The 21,329-nt window shown below is 40.8% G+C and overlaps 2 protein-coding genes across 5 annotated transcripts in view; one reads left to right on the plus strand and one right to left on the minus strand.

Moving 5' to 3' along the window:
• Window positions 1–11,974, plus strand: part of LOC112839793 (survival motor neuron protein) — a 36,686-nt gene extending 24,712 nt beyond the window's left edge. The window contains exons 9-10 of one of the 2 annotated variants that reach the window (XM_025892847.2): window positions 5,954–5,979; window positions 11,620–11,974. The gene's annotated coding sequence lies outside the window, so the exon portion shown is untranslated. The remainder of the gene's footprint in view (window positions 1–5,953; window positions 5,980–11,619) is intronic. The other variant, XM_025892848.2, reaches the window with a different exon arrangement.
• GTF2H2C (GTF2H2 family member C) overlaps window positions 8,212–21,329 on the minus strand; it is a 44,222-nt gene continuing 31,104 nt past the window's right edge. Inside the window, exons 19-20 of one of the 3 annotated variants that reach the window (XM_073905373.1) lie at window positions 12,150–12,477; window positions 8,212–8,814 (exon numbers count right to left, since the gene is read on the minus strand). The gene's annotated coding sequence lies outside the window, so the exon portion shown is untranslated. Of the gene's footprint in view, window positions 8,815–12,149; window positions 12,478–17,044; window positions 20,839–21,329 lie in introns of those variants that run through there. The other 2 variants (XM_073905372.1, XM_073905374.1) reach the window with 2 other exon arrangements.

Here is a 21,329-nt window from a genome sequence, read left to right on the forward strand (position 1 = left end):
AGACACAGCGAGAGAGGGAACACAAGCAGGGGGAGTGGGAGAGGGAGAAGCAGGTTTCCCGCCGAGCAGGGAGCCCGATGCAGGGCTCGATCCCAGGACCCTGGGATCATGCATGACTTGAGCCGATGGCAGACGCTTAACAACTGAGCCATCCAGGCACCCCCTGCATTTCTACATACTAATAATGAGCTAGTAGAGACAGAAAATAAGAAAACAATCCCATTTACAATTGCACCCAAACCAATAAAACACTTAAGAATAAAATTAACCAAGGAGGTTAAAGACCTGTACACCAAAAACTCTGTAACACTGATGAAAGAAATTGAAGATAACAAAAACAAACAGAAAGATAGTCCATGTTCATGGAGGAAAAATACTATTAAAATGTCCATGCTAGGGGCACCTGGGTGGCTTAGTTGTTAAGTGTCTGCCTTCGGCTCAGGTCATGATCCCAGGTCCTGGGATCGAGCCCTGCATCAGGCTCCCTGCTCCGTGGGAAGCCTGCTTCTCCCTCTCCCACTCCCCCTGCTTGTGTTCCCTCTCTCGCTGTCTCTCTCTCTCTGTCAAGTAAATAAAATCTTAAAAAAAAAAAAAATGCAACAGTTTTCTCTACCTTGATTTTGTATCCTGTGACTTTACTGAATTCATTCATCAGTTCTAGTCGTTTTTTGGTGTAGTCTTTAGGGTTTTCTATATATAGTAGTATTAAATACATTTTGATGTCAAAACAATTTGATAAAAGGTTGATCTACATTGTCTCATGATGTCAAAGTATCATCTCAGCAAGTACTTGGTTAGTGGTGTGGAAAAAAAAACATCTTTACAGTGAGGAGATCCTTAGAATAGTGATGATACTGCACCACTGTGGTGGGACAGCCAGACTTGGTTTTTGATTTATGATGCAGTATGAAATAGACTGAATCATCTATGAAGTGTTTTGGTCAAAAGAGTTTAACTGGAATTTAATTAAGCCTATAAGATCTTTTCCACTTACTGGAAACAACTGGGGATAGAGCAACAAGTTAAATGACCCCAGAAAAGAAATGATCGGATAGGTCTAGAATGTGAAAGGTTTTATTTATTTATTTATTTTGAAATGTTTTAGAAGGTAACTGGCTTCCTTTCTTCAAAAAGTCAGTGAAAGAGAAAAAAGGTAGGGAGTAACTGTTCTAGATTAAAAGTGACTTAAGAGGCATAACAGCCAAATGCATTGTGGCCGTGGTTGAAATTCGGTTTGGAGGGCCATCTATAAAAAGCTTGAGGGTTGAAGAAATTTGAATATGGACTGGACTTTAAATGAAATTAGATAATTATTGCTAATTTATGATATGATGAGGGTGTTGTAATATATGGAAGAATGTCTTTTTAAATTTGCATACTCAAGTATTTGTAAGTGAAGTGTTAAAATGTCATGAATATCTTTTTAAATGATTTAGCAAAATGTACATGTGCATGAAGCATATATGGCTATTGAATCCAAGTGGTGTGCACATGGATGTTCATTGTACTATTTTTTCTATTTTCTGTATGTTTGAAAAGTATGTAAGAAAACTGTTCAGTATTTTTAAATTAGCCAAAGCTGTGTGTCTATGATTGTGTTTCTTTTTCACGTATTATTTTATACTTTCAGTCCATATTCATCTATATTTGATAGAGATGCCATCATAGCATTTTGTGCACACATGTGTATCTGCACTTAATATCACATTTTAATGTTTTTTTACATATTTCTGTCTGATTGTTTTGTTATGCCACTGTTCTTTCAGTTAAGTAGTTTTTGGCATTCTGGATAACATTACAGTGGGTACCTTCTTATATGTGGTAATTTGATTTTGTTCTTTCATAGCCTTCAGGTAAATTTCTATGGTGACTATGTGATAGAAGATTGTGGACGTTATGCTTCTTGATGGATGTTTCCATGTTGCCTTGAGAAGTAGATTTTGAAAAATGTTTTTTTCTTGTCAATTTCAAAATGAGTATTGCATTCCTGAGAGGAGTGTTTTGAAAATTACACACATCATTACATTTTAAAAATACAGTTACCCAGGTCAACCTAGCTGGCTCAGTGAGTAGAGCATGCAACTCTTGATCTTGGGGTTGTGAGTTCAAGCCCCTTGTGGGGTGTAGAGATTACATAAAAATAAAAATTTTTTTTACGATTTTTTTACAATTTATTTGAGAGAGAGAGAGAGTGAGCATGAGAGGAGGGACGGTCAGAAGGAGAAGCAGACTCCCTGCTTAGCAGGGAGCCCGATGTGGGACTCGATCCTGGGACTCCAGGATCATGACCTGAGCCGAAGGCAGCCGCTTAACCAACTGAGCCACCCAGGCGCCCTAAAAATAAAATCTTAAATTCACCAATGTAGCTATGCTTCATTGTCACAGTTAGAAACTGAATGATGACCCTGGAGCATGGCCTAATAGAACCTGGCGTTTGCCTCTTTTCAGCATTGTTAATGCTCTTGAGAGCATCTGCCAGGACATTGACGTGCGCCACTGTGGCAGCCCGGAAAGATGGCGGACAGCTATATTTCACTTTAAATAAAACCAGTTCTTGGTTTCCAGGCAGAAGACACATGTGAAGCATTGTACCTAAACATTAATGAGTCTTTGTGTTTAGATAACGATTTCTTGAGTAAATAAAATCTTACCTTATGGAATTTGGTTTCAATAGACTCCTTAGGTATATTGAGGAAACTAAAAACTGCCACATGAAGTTTTTCTCCTTTTTATAAGTAATAATAATAGCCATATTTTTTGAGTGATTACTGGGTGCTCTAGGCATAGGTTACTTCATTTAATCTTTATAGCACCATCAAGTTAGATATTATTATTATTCCCATTTTACAAACAAGAGAAAGAGGTGAAATGATTTCTCTTTTGGCCAGAGTAAATGGTGGCACTCCATATGACCTCAGAACTCTCCCTCCAGCTCTCAGCCCCCCTGCAGCTGTTTCCAGGCTCCATGCTAGCTGCATAATCTAGGATTTGGGCAAGTTACCGAAGTAGAATTTTGACACAAATTTCTGGAGCTCCCCATTTTCTTTTTTTGTTTGTTTTTGTTTTGTTTTAAATTTATTTTTTTTTTGATGTAGTGTTCCATGATTCATTGTTTGCGTATAACACCCAGTGCTCCATGCAGAACGTGCCCTCTTTAATACCCATCACCAGGCTAACCCATCCCCCACCCCTCTCCCCTCTAGAACCCTCAGTTTGTTTCTCAGAGTCCACAGTCACTCGTGATTCATCTCCCCCTCCGAGTCCCCCCCTTTCGTTTTTCCCTTCCTACTATCTTCTTTTTTTTTTTTTTGAACAAAAAATTTTTTATTTTTTTCAGGGGAAAGGGGGAAAAGGGTACAGTGTTTCATCAGTCTTGCACAATTCACAGTGCTCAGCATAGCACATACCCTCCCCGGTGTCTATCACTCTGCCACCCCATCCCTCCCACCCCCCACCACTCCAACAACCCTCAGTTTGTTTCCTGAGATTAAGAATTCCTCATATCAGTGAGATCATATGACGTATATCTTTGTCTGACTGACTTATTTCGCTTAGCATAATACCCTCTAGTTCCATCCACGTCGTTATAAATGGCAAGATTTCATTCCTTTTGATGGCTGCATAATATTCCACTGTAGGTATATATGTGTGTGTGTGTGTGTGTGTGTTTATACACCACATCTTCTTTATCCATTCATCTATCAGTGGACATCTGGGCTCTTTCCATAGTTTGGCTCTTGTGGACATTGCTCCTATAAACATCAGGGTGCATGTACCCCTTCAGATCCCTACATTTGTATCTTTGGGGTAAATAGTAGTGCAATTCCTGGGTCGTATGGTTGGAGCTCCCCATTTTCAAATCCCTGCTCCCTAGACCCTACCTTTTCAGATACCAGCTCCCTTAATCCAGGACCCAAACTCTCTCTTCATTCCATGTATGAAGAACAGTACCTGTTCCAGCTCCACCTTCCATGCTGCAGTTTGGAAATTGTGTGCAGCCAAAATGGGCTGAACGGAAAACTCAGCCCTAAGTGTTTGCTTTTCCCCTGGCTCTCTGCCCTGTGCTATCTGTTGCCCAATGCCCAGTTTCATAATCTACGGCAGGAAAACAAGTACACTGCCAACTGTTCCTCCTATTATTTTTAAGTTTATGTATTTAATTAATCTCTACACCCAGCATGGGAGTCACACAGTCTTCAGACTGAGCCAACCAGGCACCCCTGTTCCTTCTATTTTTAAACAAACATTTCATCGTATTTTTCTTGAATACTTGATTCGATGACACAGTTCACTGCATCACCTTTCCCATTCTGTAACAATTTTCTGTTATTCCATGTTTTTAAAAAGATTACTGTGATTGTTAAAACCAAATATATGAAACAATGATATTATACTCTATATTTCTCAAGTACCTAAGAATAATGTGTCACATTTGGGGTCACTGCTAAATATTTCTACATGGCAATAATACATCTATTTTGGGCTTTTTTGTTTAACATAGTTCCATAGAATTATTTCTGTGTATTGATGATAATTTCATGTATTGAGCTTTAGATTCTAAGTAGTTCTGTAAGGATCATTGTATGTTGTCATACTGCTTCCCCCAGAGAATAAACTAGTTAATGCCTTTATTCTTCCCACCTACCTAATTGCTAGAGTATCCACATGTTATAGCTTAAGAATTATTTTTTTCCATTGTTATTTATGAAATAAAAGTTCTAAAATAATTTGAATCTATTTTTTGAACATTACACATTTCCCCCAATACCTGGAAGTAAAGCATTTCTGTGAAACCTTTCATAATCTAAAATAGCATAAAGCCAAGAAGTACCATTTACCATTAATTTATATGGAAATTTTTTTAACATCCCAGATGACAGAAGTAACCTCTCAGGATTTTCTGGTACTTTGGTACACAACTTGCTAGCGGATGCAGAAAATAAATCGAGATAAAGCACAGATGCTCACAGTTCAGAAATAGGACAGCTGGATGCTGACTGAGACACCAGGGAAGGAGTCTAGCAGTGCCTTTGCAAAACACACACTGAATGTTGTTTCTCTCTTTTGCCTTTTTTCATAAAAACGTAAATCTTCGGGGCACCTGGGTGGCTCAGTTGTTAAGCGTCTGCCTTCGGCTCAGGTCATGATCCTGGGGTCCTGGGATTGAGCCCCGCATCGGGCTCCCTGCTCTGCGGGGAGCCCGCCTCTCCCTCTCCCACTCCCCCTGCTGTGTTCCCACTCTCGCTGTGTCTCTCTCTGTCAAATAAATAACTAAAATCTTAAACAAAAAAAAAAGTAAATCTTCGGATTTCTTTTGGTTAGTGAAAACAGGTGCTGCTAGTGTGGGTATTTGGTATAAAGCAAAGTGGCCTAACAAACTTTCAAAAAGCATGGGGATACTTGTATTCAGTTTATTTTTTTAAATAACTACATTGTTGGGGCACCTGGGTGGCTCAGTCGGTTAGGCCTCCGACTCTTGATTTTGGCTCGGGTCATGATCTCGAGGTCGTGGGGACAGGCTCTGCGCTCAGCGTGGAGTCTGCTTGTCCCTCTCCTGCTCTTCCTCCCGCTGTGTGCTCTCTCTCTCTCTCAAATAAATAAAAAACAACACTGTTCCTTGTTATATAGAGCAATCTTATAGAAAGATCCATTTAAATGAAAAAAAGTAAGATGCAGAAGTGTAGTCTCCCTGCCTTTTATGTAAATATACATTTAGGAACATGTCTGTGTGTGCATTGAGGGTCACTTCAGGGTGATACTCAAGTTATCTCTGAAGAGGGACTAGAAGGTAGGCATGTGAGAGAGACCTCACAGCGTACCCTTTGATGTCTTGTGCTTGTATGTGTGCTGTGTACATTTACTGACAGTAAAAATAAGTATGTCATTGAAATAAATCTGGTAAGATGTTTCTGTTATTACTCCTTTCAACTTTTTAAATTTTTCATTTTTATAGGTAATTCATACAGTATTCTCTAATAGGTAAGTGCTTTTTCCTCAACATTTTTTGGAGAATACTCCATACCAGTATCTAAAACTGCCTTGTTTTTAAAGTTGCATGGTATTGGGCGCCTGGGTGGCTCAGTTGGTTAAGCGACTGCCTTCGGCTCAGGTCATGATCCTGGAGTCCCGGGATCGAGTCCCGCATCGGGCTCCCTGCTCAGCGGGGAGTCTGCTTCTCCCTCTGACCCTCTTCCCTCTCGTGCTCTCTATCTCTCATTCTCTCTCTCAAATAAATAAATAAAATCTTTAAAAAAAATAAAAAAAAAAATAAAGTTGCATGGTATTTTCATGTAGAGATGTGGCCCATACTTATTTGAGCTCTTATGGATGGAATTTTAGGCAGTTCCCAATGGTTTGCTATTTAATGCTACAGTTAGTATTCTTTTACAGAATTCTTTTTGTAGATTTGTGAATACATTTTTAGAATTACCTTAATAGAATCTAGAATTTTAATAGTTTTTTGCCATGTTGCTCTCAGTAGAGACTATCTTTAATATTCTCACCAACGTTGAGAGTTCCTGTTTCCCCCATTCTTTTCAATAATCTTAATGACTGAGCCACCCAGGCGCCCCCCTTTAAAGATTTTTATTTATTTGACAGAGATACGAGAGCAGGAACACAAGCAGGGGGAGTGGGAGAGGGCATTCTTTTCAATAATCCTTTGGATTCTTGTCAATCTAACAGTTGGAAATGGTTATGTCACTATAATTTTTTTATTTTATTGTAAAGTTCAGCATCCTTTCATGTGTTTAAAAGCTATATTTCTTTGCTGAAAACTTTATATCACCTTTGCCTACTTTTTAACTGGGATATAGATTTCTCCTTTTTGATTTGCAGGAATTCTTTATATGTTATGGAAACCATCCCTCCGTGATAGGAGTTGCAAATACTTGTTTTCTAGTTTATCATTTATTTGACCTTGCTTTTGGTGTTAGTGATTATTGCCTTTTTAACAGATATGTTTACCTTCCTATATCTGTGTGATAATTTTCCTTTTATCAGTTTAGATATTTGTTTATTTTTAATTCTTGTTTTTCAAATTTTATCGATAGTCAATTCTCATTATTCACAGATTATGTATTTGCAGATTTGCCTGCTCACTGAAATTTATCTGTATTGCCCAAGTCAATAATTACAGCACTTTTGCCATATCATTCATAGACAAGTGCAGAGTGGCAAAAAATTTGAGTCATCCGACATAGACATTCACACTTGAGCTTGAGCAATGTTCTGTCTTCATCTTTCTTTTTTAAAAGATTATATTTATTTATTTAGAGAGCACAAGGGGAGGGAAAGAGAGAATCTCAAGCAGACTCCCTGCAGAGTACAGAGATCTCACGACCCTGAGATCATGACTTGAGCCAAAGTCGAGAGTTGGTTGCCTGACTGAGCCACCCAGGTGCCCCATCTTCATCTTTCATCTCATACTATGAACAAGCATTCTTTGCACAGTCTTTTTAGTGCTACATTTTTCACATTTCTGTGCCTTTTCGCTCTTTAAAGTGGCCCCCAAACATTGTGCTTTGTGTTCCCAAGTGCAAGAAACTGTGAGGTGCCTTACGGAGAAAATGTGTTGGTTAAGCTTCATTCAGGCATGAGTTACAGTGCTTTTGGCCATGATTTAGTGTTAGAATCATCAGTATAAAGTAACTTGTCTTTCAACAGAACCACACATTTTAAAAGGTATTTATCTGTTGATAAAAATGTGACTAAAGGCTTGCCTGAGCATAGCTCTCTATTTCTTCTAGGAGCAGGGGCTCAGTTTTCACAGATTCATTGTCCTGTTGTTGTTTTTTAAGATTTTACTTACTCATTTGAGAGAGCGAGCGAGTGCGAGATAGCAAGCATGGCGGGGGGAGGGGCTAAAGGAGAGAGGGAGAAGCAGACTTCCCACTGAGCAGGGAGCCCCACATGGGCTTGATCTCAGGGTGGCAAGTGTCCACGCTGAGCGTGGAGACAACCAAAAAAACGTAATAGTGACTTTTTTAAGATTTTATAACTTGAAAGAGAGCGAGCGAGAGAGTGAGCGAGAGCACAAGCAGGGGAGGGACAGACGGAGAGGGAGAAGCAGGCTCCTCCCTGAGCAGGGAGCCCAACACAGGGCTCCATCCCAGGACCCTGGGATCATGACCTGAGCCAAAGGCACACTTAAACCAACTGAACCACTCAGGCGCCCCATATAGTGACTTTTTAGAACATAACTACCATGAATAATGAGAATTGAGTGTATTTATTTTGAAGTCATTCTACAAGCAGTTTACACAAGAATAGAGATAGTGAAAATAACTTTGTTAGTAACTTCAGTGAGAATTCAAATACAGCAAACCCAAGTTTTTATTCCGTATTTTCCCAGTATTTAATGTGTGTGTGTGTGTGTGTGTGTGTGTGTGTGTGTGTATCTAAAGTGGGTAACATTCTTTGGAGTCAACTTACTGTTCATTAGTTGTTATGCATGAGGCTGTATTTATCTTATACTGATTCTAGATTTCAAATACATTTTTTACTGTGCTCTTTCTTATTATTTTGATGATTCTTCCTGGATTTCATTAAAACAATACTTTTGAGATTTCATGGCTCATAATTTTGTTAAATGGACAGATTACAGGTCCCTTCTTTGTTGTGTAACAGCAAAATATTTCATTTTTACATTTATTAGCACCAGTAGAAATGAGCAGTCCAGTTACTGTTTTTCATTTCTGTATCATATGTTAGCTTCCATTTACTTCTGTATACACATCTTTCTTCTACATTTGTCCACTCGCAGCTTTATCAAGTGAATTTTGGTGCACAAGCCTCATAAAAGGTGAACACTGGCTGGGGAGAGGGGAAAATGAATACTGTTACATGTTTGTTTTTTAGCAAAGTGGGATAGTTCACGTTTTTACCACAAAATATTATGGTGAAATCCTCCCTGTTTAAGGACTGAATGACATTACTGTATTTCCTTTTTTGTCCTCAGAAATATATCAGTTCTTGAGTTGGAAAAAATGCACCTAAGTAGCATATGCCATTTTGAAGACTCATCATCTGAGACTTTGCTTATAGGAACTAGGTCACCACCACTGTTAGTCTACAGTAGGGATCACAAATTTTTCTTAAGGGCAGCTGACTCAGTCGGAAGAGCATGTGACTCTTGATCTTGGGGTTGTGAGTTCGAGCTCCACATTGGGTTGTAGAGATTACTTTTCAAAAATAAGAAAATGAGGGGCACCTGGGTGGCTCAGTTGTTAAGCGTCTGCCTTCGGCTCGGGTCATGATCCCAGGGTCCTGGGATCGAGCCCCACATCGGGCTCCCTGCTCCGCGGGAAGCCTGCTTCTCCCTCTTCCACTCCCCCTGCTTGTGTTCCCGCTCTCTCTCTCTGTCAAATAAATAAAATCTTAAAAAAAAAAAATGAAAAGACTAAGAAATAATATTTTAAAAATTTTTTTCTGGGGCACCTGGGTGGCTCAGTTGGTTGGGCAACTGCCTTCGGCTCGGGTCATGATCCCAGTGTGCTGGGATCAGTCCCCACATTGGGCTCCCTGCTCTGTCCTCTCCCTATGCCTGCCGTTCCCCCTGCTTGTGCACTGTCAAATAAATAAAAATCTTTAAAAAAATTTAAAAAATTAAAAATAAAAATTTTTTTTTCTTAAAAGACTAGATAGTAAATACATTAGTCCATAGTTGTCCAACTGCTGGTCTAGATGTTGCTGTCTCTGCATTCATCTTCTAACTGGTTTAATAATTATGAAAATATTTCGTTTGCCAATTTTGTTCTCTGTGCTATTACAGAGAATGAAAAAGTCTGAACTGTCAACTGTTTTCAAGGAAGGCTTAAAAAAAAAAAAAAAAACTTCAGGGATAAAGGGCGGTGTCTCCAGACTTCCCTTAAAACATCTTGAAAATCCAGTACTTTGGGCAACAGAATAAGAGAACTGAAGGATGATGTAATAGTGATCATCTCATTGTTGATGATTTATTTCATCATCGTTTTAGGTGATTCTGTCCTTCCATGTTGTTATTATTTCAGTCTTCTTTTTTTTAAGCATAGCTGCAGATAATCAGTGAGTGTATTATCTGTTGTTAAATAACAAATTACCCCATTTAGGACTTTAAAACAGCACATTTATTATCTAGTTTTTGTTGGTCAGGAATCCAGGAGCCGCTTTTCAGCTGGGTGGTTCCCATGAGACTTAAAGTTGTCTCAAGTTTTTGCTGGGACTGGAGAATCTGCTTCCAAGCTCACTCGTTTTTGTCTGGAGACCTGAGTACCTTCCTTCTTGAGGCTCTCCATACACAGCCTGAGAGTTACAACATGGCAGCTGGATTCCCCAGGGCAAGTGATCCGATAGAGAGTGAGCAACACTGCACCGTCCCTTCTACCTTTTTCTGTTCTTTAGATGTAAGTCCAAACCAATGCAGTCACAGGAGTGGGATGACAGAGTCAACTGGAGGGGATTACCAAGGGCATGCAGAACACGAGACAGTTAAATCACTGGGGACAATCTTGAAGGCTGGCTACCACAATGAGTTACAGTAAAATACATACAGAGATGAAGAAGAATAAAGTGTTCAAAGATAAGGGATAATAAAATCACTAAAATTCTGTATTTTAGATTTGTAAAAGAATCCAGTAGCATTATAGCATAATTGCAAAATAGGAGTTTTATCATTATTATTCTAAGTAAATTTTCTCTGTTCTTTAGCAGACCTCTAAGAAATAGTCATGAATCCTTAGAGTTATGTTATTAGAATTCAAAAAAGAAACTCAAAAACTATAGTAGGACCCCAGTGGACCCAGATGATACACCAAGAATTAATTTCCCCTTTTTGCTTTTGTTTTAAGTTTTACAAATTCCTTCTTATCTACTGTTTATTAAAATGGGTATCTTAGGACAGGTTTTCTCTGGACAGTGCTTTAGTTGTATTTTGTAGATTCTATTATGTAGAATTCTTAAAATTTTCTAGATACTCAAACTTCTTGTTTTCAACTCTAGAGATGTATAATGTTTTAATTTCTAGATGATTAGGTTTAATTACCAGTTGTAGTTAGGTGGTGATGTTTGTACTGTAATCACTGTTGGGGTTTTTTTTGTGTTTTTTTTGGTTTTTTAAGATTTTTTTTATTAGAGCAAGAGAGAGCACAAGCTGGGGGTGGGGAGGGGCAGAGGGAGAGGGACAAGCAGACTCCTTGCCAAACAGGGATCCTGACACGGGACTCCATCTCAGGACCCCGGGATCTTGACATGAACCGAAGGCAGACGCTTAACCAACTGGGCAACCCAGGCACCCCGGTTTTTATTTGTTTTTTTGTGTTTTCTTTTTAATACATGATTTTGATCATTTTGTAATATTTTTAATTCTGTTAGGACAGATCAAATACCAGTGTTCCTTAAAATTTTTTTTAAGTAGTCTGGCACATTTATTCTTGCATGAATTTCACAATTTGTGTAATTATTTAACTATCTTATAAAGATTGAATTTAGTATTGCGTTGTCTTTATATTAGCATATTTTTATTCTAGTTTTATTTCCCTTGATGAGTATATTGCTTTCCACTTTCTTTTTCTTTTGATTGTATAAGAAAATATTTTTTAAATTGCATATGTATATCTAGATCTTTTTTTCCCCCAAATTCAGGGGCAGCTCTCTCCCAAGGAGAACAGTATTTGATGCGCCATGGTCAACATGAACAAAATTTCATCTTCTTCTTCATGAACCGTTGGTTGGGTGGTATAATCACCTGCATTTTCCCTTGTTGCATGTGACTCATGCTTAAATAACCAGGCATGTGTTTCAAGGGAATAATCAGTTTGAATAACTCAACAATGGAAATGTGAGTAATTAAAGAAACTCAGTCACGTGTAGTACAGAAAAGTCAATCTGTGAAAATTTCAACTCAGCCCATTTGTATATTGTACCTTTCTTAGTATAAAGTATGTTAAGCTTTTTATTAATGCCTTTAAAAATAAATGGTGAATTTTTTTAACCTTGACTATATGAGTATTTTTCTTTAGAATATATATATGGTGAGGTATATCTGTATAAAATTGTAAGAGGGAAAAAAAAAGTAGGAAGAGAACTCAAACTTGCTTGGATAAAGGGTTGTAGGGCAAAGATACAACCATTTGTAAAGCATGTTGTTGATAATCCAAGTTTAGGAAACAAACCTTATGTGAAGCTGAGTGTCACAGCACTGGACCGACCCAGGCAGGAACCATGGCTCTGTTCCATTCCTTAGAAGTCATATTGTCATTCTCTCCACACTTTATCTGCCGCCTATCTCTCTTTTCTGGCCTCCAGATTTTCCTCGTGCACACTGCTGAACATGGCTGCCCATGCTTTAGTGCTTTCATCACTGCCTTGCAGTTCCGTCTACCATCCATTTGACTGTATCTCTGTCGGTTCAAATTCTCAGGAGAGGTAGAGAATCCTGTTGCTTCAACTGAGTCTAAGGATGGGTATCCATGCATCTGGGATTCTCCCTAGTCTTTTTAGCTGGGGGAGAAGAGGTTAATAGAAAAAGTTCTATTTCTTTCAGAAGTTTCGCCTGAACAAATTAAATGTACCTAACATATTGTAGCGGCCCAATACATGTTTGTTGAATAAATAAAATGAATATTCAATTCCTGGTAAGTAAACTTCACAGAATGAGATGTTATAAGGCTTAAGCTTTCTTGTACAGGTGAGTAGATTTTTATTTTTCTTGACAGCCAGTATTTTAAACATTTGGCGTCTTTTCATTGCCTAAGTGAGTGTGCCAGGTTAAATTTAGTTATGAAGATAGCTTATTTGCTTTTGATGACATTTTTGGAAACCCTCTTTTAATACCTAACAGTTGGAAGGTAGCTGTAGGTTCAGGCAAGTCATTCATTTCAGCAGTTACTTAGTTTTGTTTATGTGCTGGGTACTCTTCTACCTGCTTGGAGATTTAGCAGTAAACAAAACAGATCAGGGCGCCTGGGTGGCTCAGTTGGTTGAGCAACTGCCTTCGGCTCAGGTCATGATCCTGGAGTCCCGGGATCAAGTCCCGCATCGGGCTCCCTGCTCAGTGGGGAGTCTGCTTCTCCCTCTGACCCTCTTCCCTCTCGTGCTCTCTCTCTCTCATTCTCTCTCTCTCTCTCTCAAATAAATAAATAAAATCTTAAAAAAAAAAAAAAAACAGATCAAAGGTCTTGCTTACAGTGGTGGGAACCACTGGCAAACAAGTGAAGTGTGTAAGGTGCCAGAGAGTAATGCATGCCGTAGACAGAGATGAAGCAGGGAAAGGGGTTGGACAGAGTGCAACTGGAGTGTGGATGCTTTTTTTAAAAAGAATGGTCAAGAGGGCACCTGGCTAGCTCAGGCTGCAGAGCATGTGACTCTGATGTTGGGAAAGTATGCGACTCTTGATCTCGGGTTTGTAAATTCAAGCCCTGTGTTGTAGAGATTATTTAAAAATTAAAATTTTTTTGAAGAATGGTCAGGGAAGCTGAGGTGACATTTGAGCAGAGATGCGAAGGAAATGAGAGCCATTCATATATGTGGAGAAAGAACCTCCCTGGCAAAGGAAATGATAAGTACAAAGGCCCTAGGAGTGAGTTTGGCATGTTCAGGGAATGGCAAAGAAACCAGTGTGGCTGGAATGGAAGTGAACAAGGAGGAGAGATTACAGAGATGGAGGTAAGAGAGGTAGCCAAGGGTCAGGTGACCTGTAGGCCACTGTAAGGTCTTCTGCATTTATTTTCATCTGAGATTCACTGGAAGGTTTTGAACCAAAGGTATAGCATGATCTGATTTATGAAGTGTCTTATGACTGCCGTGTTTGTGTTGAAAATACACCATAAGGTTCAAGGGAGGCAGCAGACTGACTGGTTAGGACCAGGGGTTGGTAGTCGTTGGATCCGAATGTATTTTTTAAATAGAGCTCAGCCCTTGCCAATAGACTGATTACATGTGCAGTATGAAAGAGAAATCAAGGCTGACTCCCTAGGTTTGGGGCTTCAGCAAGTAGAAGAACAAAGGTGGAATTTGCTGACGTGGAGAAATTGGCATAAAGAGTACTTGCGGGAAAGGAAGGATAGGAGTTGGGTTCAGACAGGTGAAATCAGAGATGAAACTCTTAACTCATTAAGAGGAGTTAGATACGAGTCCAGAGTTCAGAGGAGAGATCTGGGCTAGAGATGAAAAGGTAGAAGTTCGCATAGACTTGGAATTTCAAGCTGTTCAGCAGAACCAGATCTCCAAGCAAGTGCACTTACATAGAGATGTTGAGAACTCTGGAGTACCCCCGGTGTTTAGAGGTCAGATACGAGGAAAAGCAGTAAAGGAGACTGAGGGAACTCTCCAGAAGCGGTGCCCTGGAAGCCAAATGGAGCGTTCCAGGAGGGAGTGACGGGCCACACCAGAGTTACTGCTGGGTCAGATGCTGTTAACAAAGTAGGATGAGGGCTGGGAAGTGTTCACTGAATTGAGCACTATAGAGATCACTGGTGACCTTCATAAGAGCTGTTTTGGTGGGATGGAGAAGAGAAAAGCCTTGTGGGAGAGAATGTAAGAAAGAACAACTGAATATTGCACCATATGAACAACTCTTTCAAGGAATTTTGCATTTCTGAATTTGTTATATATTAGTAACATATAACGAGGTTTTTTTGTGACTCTTAGTTCATTTGTGTACTTGTTTATGAGTATGTCATTTGTTTACATTAAATTTCTTACTGTGAGTCCTGGTAAAAATCTGAAAAATACGGAGTTAGAACAAGAAGATGTAGGTATTGTTTGGATAAGAGGTTGAGGATGGTAGGGGATGTTTCTTTGGATAAGAGGTTGAGGATGGTAGGGGATGTTTCTCATGTGGGCACAGTGGAAGAACTGAGGGAGTTGGAGAGGGTTGGAATAGGTGATCAGAAGGGGAGAAGTTTAGAAACAAAAGGGTGAGTGTCAGAGCAGTGAGTCTCCCCCTGCTTGCCTCTCCCCCTGCTTGTGCTCTGACAAATAAATTAAAAATAAAAAAATCTTTTTTAAAGATTTTATTTATTTATTTGACAGAGAGACACAGCGAGAGAGGGAACACAAGCAGGGGGAGTGGGAGAGGGAGAAGCAGGCTTCCCGTGGAGCAGGGAGCCCGATGCGGGGCTCGATCCCAGGACCCTGGGACCGTGACCCGAGCCAAAGGCAAACGCTTAACGACTGAGCCACCCAGGCGCCCCTAACATACCATTTTTAATGGTACATGCACATGGGAGAGAATTCAAATAGTACAAAAAATATGCAAGAATCAAACCTCCCTCCTCCTAGCCCCTGGCTGTCCTGGTCCCCTCCTTAAAAGCAACCACTACTTTGTTTCTTGTATATCATGTAAGACGTTTTTATAAACATGCATGTGCATATATCCTGTCAGTCAGTCTTTAAAAAAACCTAACTAGGTTCTTTTTGGTTTAATAGTTGTATCATTTATCAAGTTGTTGCTTCTCATGTCCAAATCCAGCCTTCAGTGCCTTCTCTGCAGTAATAGATCCGGACTCTGTAAAGACCTGTCCCCTCAGCAGACACAGTATGAAGTTCGGTCACTAAAGGGTAGTGGTGAGACAGCATTTCTTTTCCCCACAAGGGACTACTTTTCCTGCTCCCAGTGTGCTTTTTCTAGCAGCTCCCGGCCTCATGTGTTTTTTTTTTTCCTAGCACCCCCTGTTGGCAGCACGAGGCACCACCACAGGAATGGCTTCCTCTGGTACCCCCAAGGCATGTTCTCGGCAAGCTCACACCTTCTTGGGCTGCATTTCCACAGCTTCGACCGACCTCCATGGCTGTGCTCTCCCCACTGAGGTCTGAATCTTAGAAATTCTATTTTGTACTTGGTGCTGATTCAGTAAGTGTTGAATCAAAAGCCTCTGTACTGGGCGCCTGGGTGGCTCAGTTGGTTAAGCGACTGCCTTCGGCTCAGGTCATGATCCTGGAGTCCCGGGATCGAGTCCCACATCAGGCTCCCCCCTCGGCAGGGAGTCTGTTTCTCCCTCGGACCCTCTGACCCTCTTCCCTCTCATGCTCTCTATCTCTCATTCTCTCTCTCTCAAATAAATAAATAAAATCTTTAAAAAAAAAAAAAAAAGCCTCTGTACTAAGAGCTTTTTTCCTTAAAGCCTACCTCTACTTCCCACATTGGCCTATTATACCAGAATGAATATACCAAACAGATCCTACACAAGCATTAAGGAGTACCTCTTAGCCCACAAAAGATTCACCTGGACCCTGTGTTAAAGTCTTGTTTCATTTAGGTAGAAATGAAATTTGTCATTTTATATATAACTTGAATACTTCTTCCATGTTTTGGCTTTAGGACAGATCAGTGCACCTCACTCCACTCCCATGGCTGTTTTTGATCTCCCTTACCACAGTTAACCTGAAAACCAGCTGCTGATCCCAAATAATGGAGGATTAGGTGTATAATTTTGATTGAAGGGCTGATCTTTTAGTTGGGGAGGATCATTCAGGAACTGCAAAGGTACTGGCAATCTGTTTCTTAAGCTCACTGATAGACAAGCAGTGTTGATTTGTGTTTTTTTTTTAACATGCCTTATTATAAGTATCCTTTGATGTGCAATGTTTAATAATAATGTTTTGGAGAATTAGGTTTTTAGAATTGACAAAAATTCTTGATTCAGCGGTTTTCAGCTAATTCTTCTGTAGCTACATGTTATATTTCTGAATGAGTAGAGAGAATGGCAGCATCCATTTCTAGTAAATACTTAAGTGTTGCTATTGAGGAGGTCTTTCTTTCATGGCAGTAAACACGTGATGCCTTCTACATCCAGGAGGCAACCCAACAGGCTAAGTGTGATGAGGCTTGGCAGGCGCCACACACATTGACTCAAGACTTAATGGTTGTGGCCTGAGCTCTGATTCAGTCAGTGAAATGTCTGGAAATAGTCAACTCTTTCGAGTGTGGCATGTTGTCCAGTGCTTGGAAAAAACTTCTGTATCCTTCCTCTGTAATCTTGTGACTGACTGAAGATTTAAGTTCTCAAGTTTCTGGAAATGTCCACCAGTTGCTACCTTGGCTATAAAAGCTGAGTGTTTGCAAAAATAGAATCATAAGGACTTTATTTCAATAGTGGTAGATGAGGTTATTTGCACCAACCTGCTCCCACAACTACCACCACCACTCAAAGTAGAAAATGCCCAGTATTATCTCCTTAAAAATCCCAAACCACTAACAATAAAGAACTACCTGGCCAAAACCCAAGCAAAAAGCAGAAACCAGAGAAGTAAAGTTAAGCCCTACAGCACCGAAGCTACTTTTCCATGAGAGTTTTGCCATTCTGTGCTATTTTGGGCTTCTCTTTTTCTCTCACAGGAGAACATCACTTGATCCCTAGAAAGTTTCTCCTTCTAAGGCCTTACACCTGGAAATGTTTTTAGCACTTTCTAGCATCCCCTGGTGTTCCACGCTTATCTTTTACTTTCTGTGTCCAGTTCTTGTAGTAGCCATTTCTCCAACGACTCTAGTTCCTTTTAGGAAGGCCAGTATTAGGAGTCAAGATCTGGTGTGTGGGGTGCTCATTACTACTAGGTCCCTTTCTAGTGTGTAGAGATATATAGCTCACTTGTGTATATGTAGATTTATATACCTATATAGGTTAAAAACCTCGAGTCCACACCAGTATTCCCATATCTAACACCTTAGAGTTCTTTGTAGCCTCTCTTTTCAGTATTTGTAAATTCCTTCTCCAACAATGAGGAAACTTGGTTCTCATTCTACTTAATGTATTATGTACTTAACTTGTATATGCCAGTCACCTCCTCGGCCCCTGGATCTTGCCTCTGTCCCCCTCAGCCTTCCTGCTCCTCCCCCAGCCACATGCTCCCTCCAAAGGAAGGAAAGAGAAGGGAAGAGCAAGACACCCAGGGGATCATTCAGCAGGCTAATGTTTAAGAAGCACTACTGCTCTAACTCCGTATCTCCACTGACTCCTCTTATATTCTCCTGTGTAAAAAAAAAGCCCAAAATGGAGTTGCTTCTGCTCGTGCCCCACATCACCAAACCAAGACTTAATTTATAGTTTGAGCTCTCCCAGAAATGGATTCGTCCACCAACGAAACAGGAATCGCCCAATCAGCGCTAGTTAGGTCATCTGCCCAGCAGACCGCTGCCATCCCCCCTAGAGGAAAATAACCTTACAGTAACCAGCCCACCTGCTTTTTTGCCTGCTGTAACTTTGTTCCTGCTCCCATATACCTGTAAAAAAAACTTTCATTTTATACAGCTTCTCAGAGCTCTTTTCTATGTCCTTCATTCATTGGATGCTACCTGATTCTAATCCACTTTTGTTTAAATGAGCTCTCAAAATTTTTAATATGCCTTAGTTTATCTTTTTTTTATTTGTCAGAGAGAGCACAAGCAGGGGGAGCGGCAGGCAGAGGGAGAAACAGGCTCCATGCTGAGCAGGAAGCCCGATGAGGGACTGATCCCAGGACTGGGATCATCCAAAGGCAGATGCTTAACCGACTGAGCCACCCAGGCGACGCCCCCCCCCCTTATTTATTTATTTGACAGAGAGAGAGAGACAGCAAGAGAGGGAACACAAGCAGGGGGAGTGGGAGAGGGAGAAGCAGGCTTCCCGCTAAACAAGGGGCCCGATACGGGGCTCGATCCCAGGACCCTGGGATCATGACCTGAGCCAAAGGCAGATGCTTAACAACTGAGCCACCCAGGTGCCCCCCGGAAGGCAGCTTCTTAACGACTAAGCCACCCAGGCACCCCAATATGCCTTAGTTTATCTTTTAACACCTATTAGAATTCTTCCAGGAGTACACATTCCTTTTGTAATCATAAAAAAAAAAGTATTTAGGCAATTTCTATAATTATCATTTTGTTAATTCTGAATTTTCACATCCTAAGTTCTCTTAAAAGACAGTTTTACCTATATGAGGTCCTGGGTGGCTCAGTTGGTTAAGCATCTGCCTTGGGCTCAGGTCATGATCCTGGTGTCCTGGGATTGAGCCCCTCGTCGGGCTCCCTGCTCAGTGGGGAGCCTGCTTCTTTCTCTCCCTTTGCCCCTCTCCCGGCTTGTGCTCTCTGTCTCTCTCTGTCTCTCAAATAAATAAGCAGGCTCCCTGCTGAGCAAGGAGCCCAGTGTGGGACTCAATCCCAGGACCCAGGGATCACGACCTGAGCCCAAGGCAGACACTTAACTGAGCCACCCAGGCGCCCCAATAAATAAAATCTTAAAAAAAAAAGTGGAGATCGAGTCTAGATAAATACAGGTCCAGGACCATAAAGTGTATGTGGGGGTTTGAAAACCTAATGTAAATGCACTTAATCGCATACAACTATTTTTATAACTTTTAAACTTTGTGCTTGTCAGTTTCTCCAAAATATGAAATCCTTTGCATAAGTGATTCCAGACCTTCAGAACCATTGTGAACTTTGAGTTAATGGTAATGAACACGAGCACCTTGTTTATTTTAGCCGTATGTGGTCATGTGATAAAAAACGGTTTTTCAACAGGAACTGCTCATCATAAATAAGAAAATAAGTTCTACAGATACCTATTAAGCACCTATCATGTACTAAGTGCAGAGGAGGAGAACACAATAAACAAGACCAGGCCCAGAGAGTGTATGTGGGTGTAAGCAGGCTCAAGAAAGAGCAAGGCCAGAGCTTGACGGAAACCCTGACTCCCTGCGCAGGAAACACCTGCTCTCGCCAGAGCTGCAGCTCCTGCAGGGGAAACAAGGGGCCAGTGCTTGAGTCCAGTCATAGCTCTTCACCAGCAAAGATGGTGGCGCTGCTGTAAGCTTGGAAAAAAAGCATACCGTGAGACCAGCTGGCGTTGTATTTCAGGTATCTGTTCAGATTATCCCTCGTATGTACACATGGAATGTGGATGTAGAGCATTTGTTTCAATGTGATTGGAGGAGGGCTTGGAAAAGACGGAAGATTATGATGAAGCAAGACCACATGTTACTTGTTGAAGCAGTGGTAGATACGTGGTGGCTGTATGCTACGGTCTTATTTCTGTGTGGGTTCAAGTTTTTCTATAATAAAATATTTGAAAATGATCTCTTCATCATCTAGCATCAGAATAAAACAAGACAATGCTAGAGGAGATTCCCTTTCTCCCCAAGGTAATGTCAAGATTTGAGAAAATCAAATTTTCCTTGTTGTCTCCCTTAAGAACTGGTAGGTTCATGTTTTGCCCTTTGGGGTATCCACTCTCTGAGGTAGTCTCCCTTAGGCTTCCCGCCTTGGGCTGGCCCTGGGGTTGGATTCCTCTCTTCTGTACACTGTGAAGACTTGAAAACTAAACAATGTTAATTTAGTTCTAGACATTTCTTTAAGATGAAAGCTTGCTTCACTGTTCCACCTTTAACCCCAGGATCCCACTATTCACTTCATTTTTAATTATTGAGTAGTACTGTCTTTTCCCTTGTGTCTCCTTTACTCTCACACAATTACCACACTCACAACACTGCTGAGACCAGATGTGTGGGGGTCCTACCGCTGCCCCCCAGCAGCAATTCTCTTGACACCAGCTGGGTGTACTACAATTCAACTCCGTTCTAACACTCCCCAGAGACAGTGTCAGACCCCAGAGACAGTGTCAGACCCCAGGGTTAAGAGCTCACCCCCACAAGACTGCTCCTAGCCCACTTCATTTGCTAGAGTGGTTCACAGAACTCAGGGAAACACTTACTTACCAGTTTATTAGAAGGTATGATAAATGATACAGAGGAACAGCCAGATGAAGAGAGACTCAGGCCAAGTCTGGGGGGCGGGGGATCCTGAGTACAGAATCTTCCATCCTCATGGAGTTGGGTGTGTCACCCTCCCATTGTGGATGTGTTCTCTCACCTGGAAGCTCCCTGCACACTATACTGTTGGGATATTTATGGAGGCTTCCTCAGGTTGGCTTGATGAATCATTAATTCCATTTCCAGCCCCCTCCTCTCTCTGGAGAATGGGAGGTGGGACTGAAAATTCCAACCTTCTAATCATGGCTTAACCTTTCTAGGAACCAGCCCCCACCCAGGAGCCCACCCAGAGCACCCAGGAGCCACCCACCTCATTAGAACAAAAGGTGCTCTTAGTGCTCTTACCACTTAGGGATTCACAAGGGTATCCAGAGCTAGGTATCAGGGGGGTGGGGGAGTGAAATCTATGTATTTTTCTATTATCTCACACCCAATTACTTAACACTGATTTCTTTTAAGAACATATTTAAAACTATTTAATCAAATTTTGATTGTTTTAAGGAAACTGTCCGTCAACGACCCAACCATGTCATATTTCCCTATGCTCATTTATGCTAAAAAAAAAAAAAAAAAAAAAACTAAGGCACTCCAGAAGAGTAGAAATCTCTTAGGAA

This window comes from Callorhinus ursinus, unplaced genomic scaffold (assembly GCF_003265705.2).
Source record: "Callorhinus ursinus isolate GAN/ISIS: 27379988/994484 unplaced genomic scaffold, GSC_fseal_2.0 scaffold23, whole genome shotgun sequence".
NCBI lineage: Eukaryota > Metazoa > Chordata > Mammalia > Carnivora > Otariidae > Callorhinus > Callorhinus ursinus.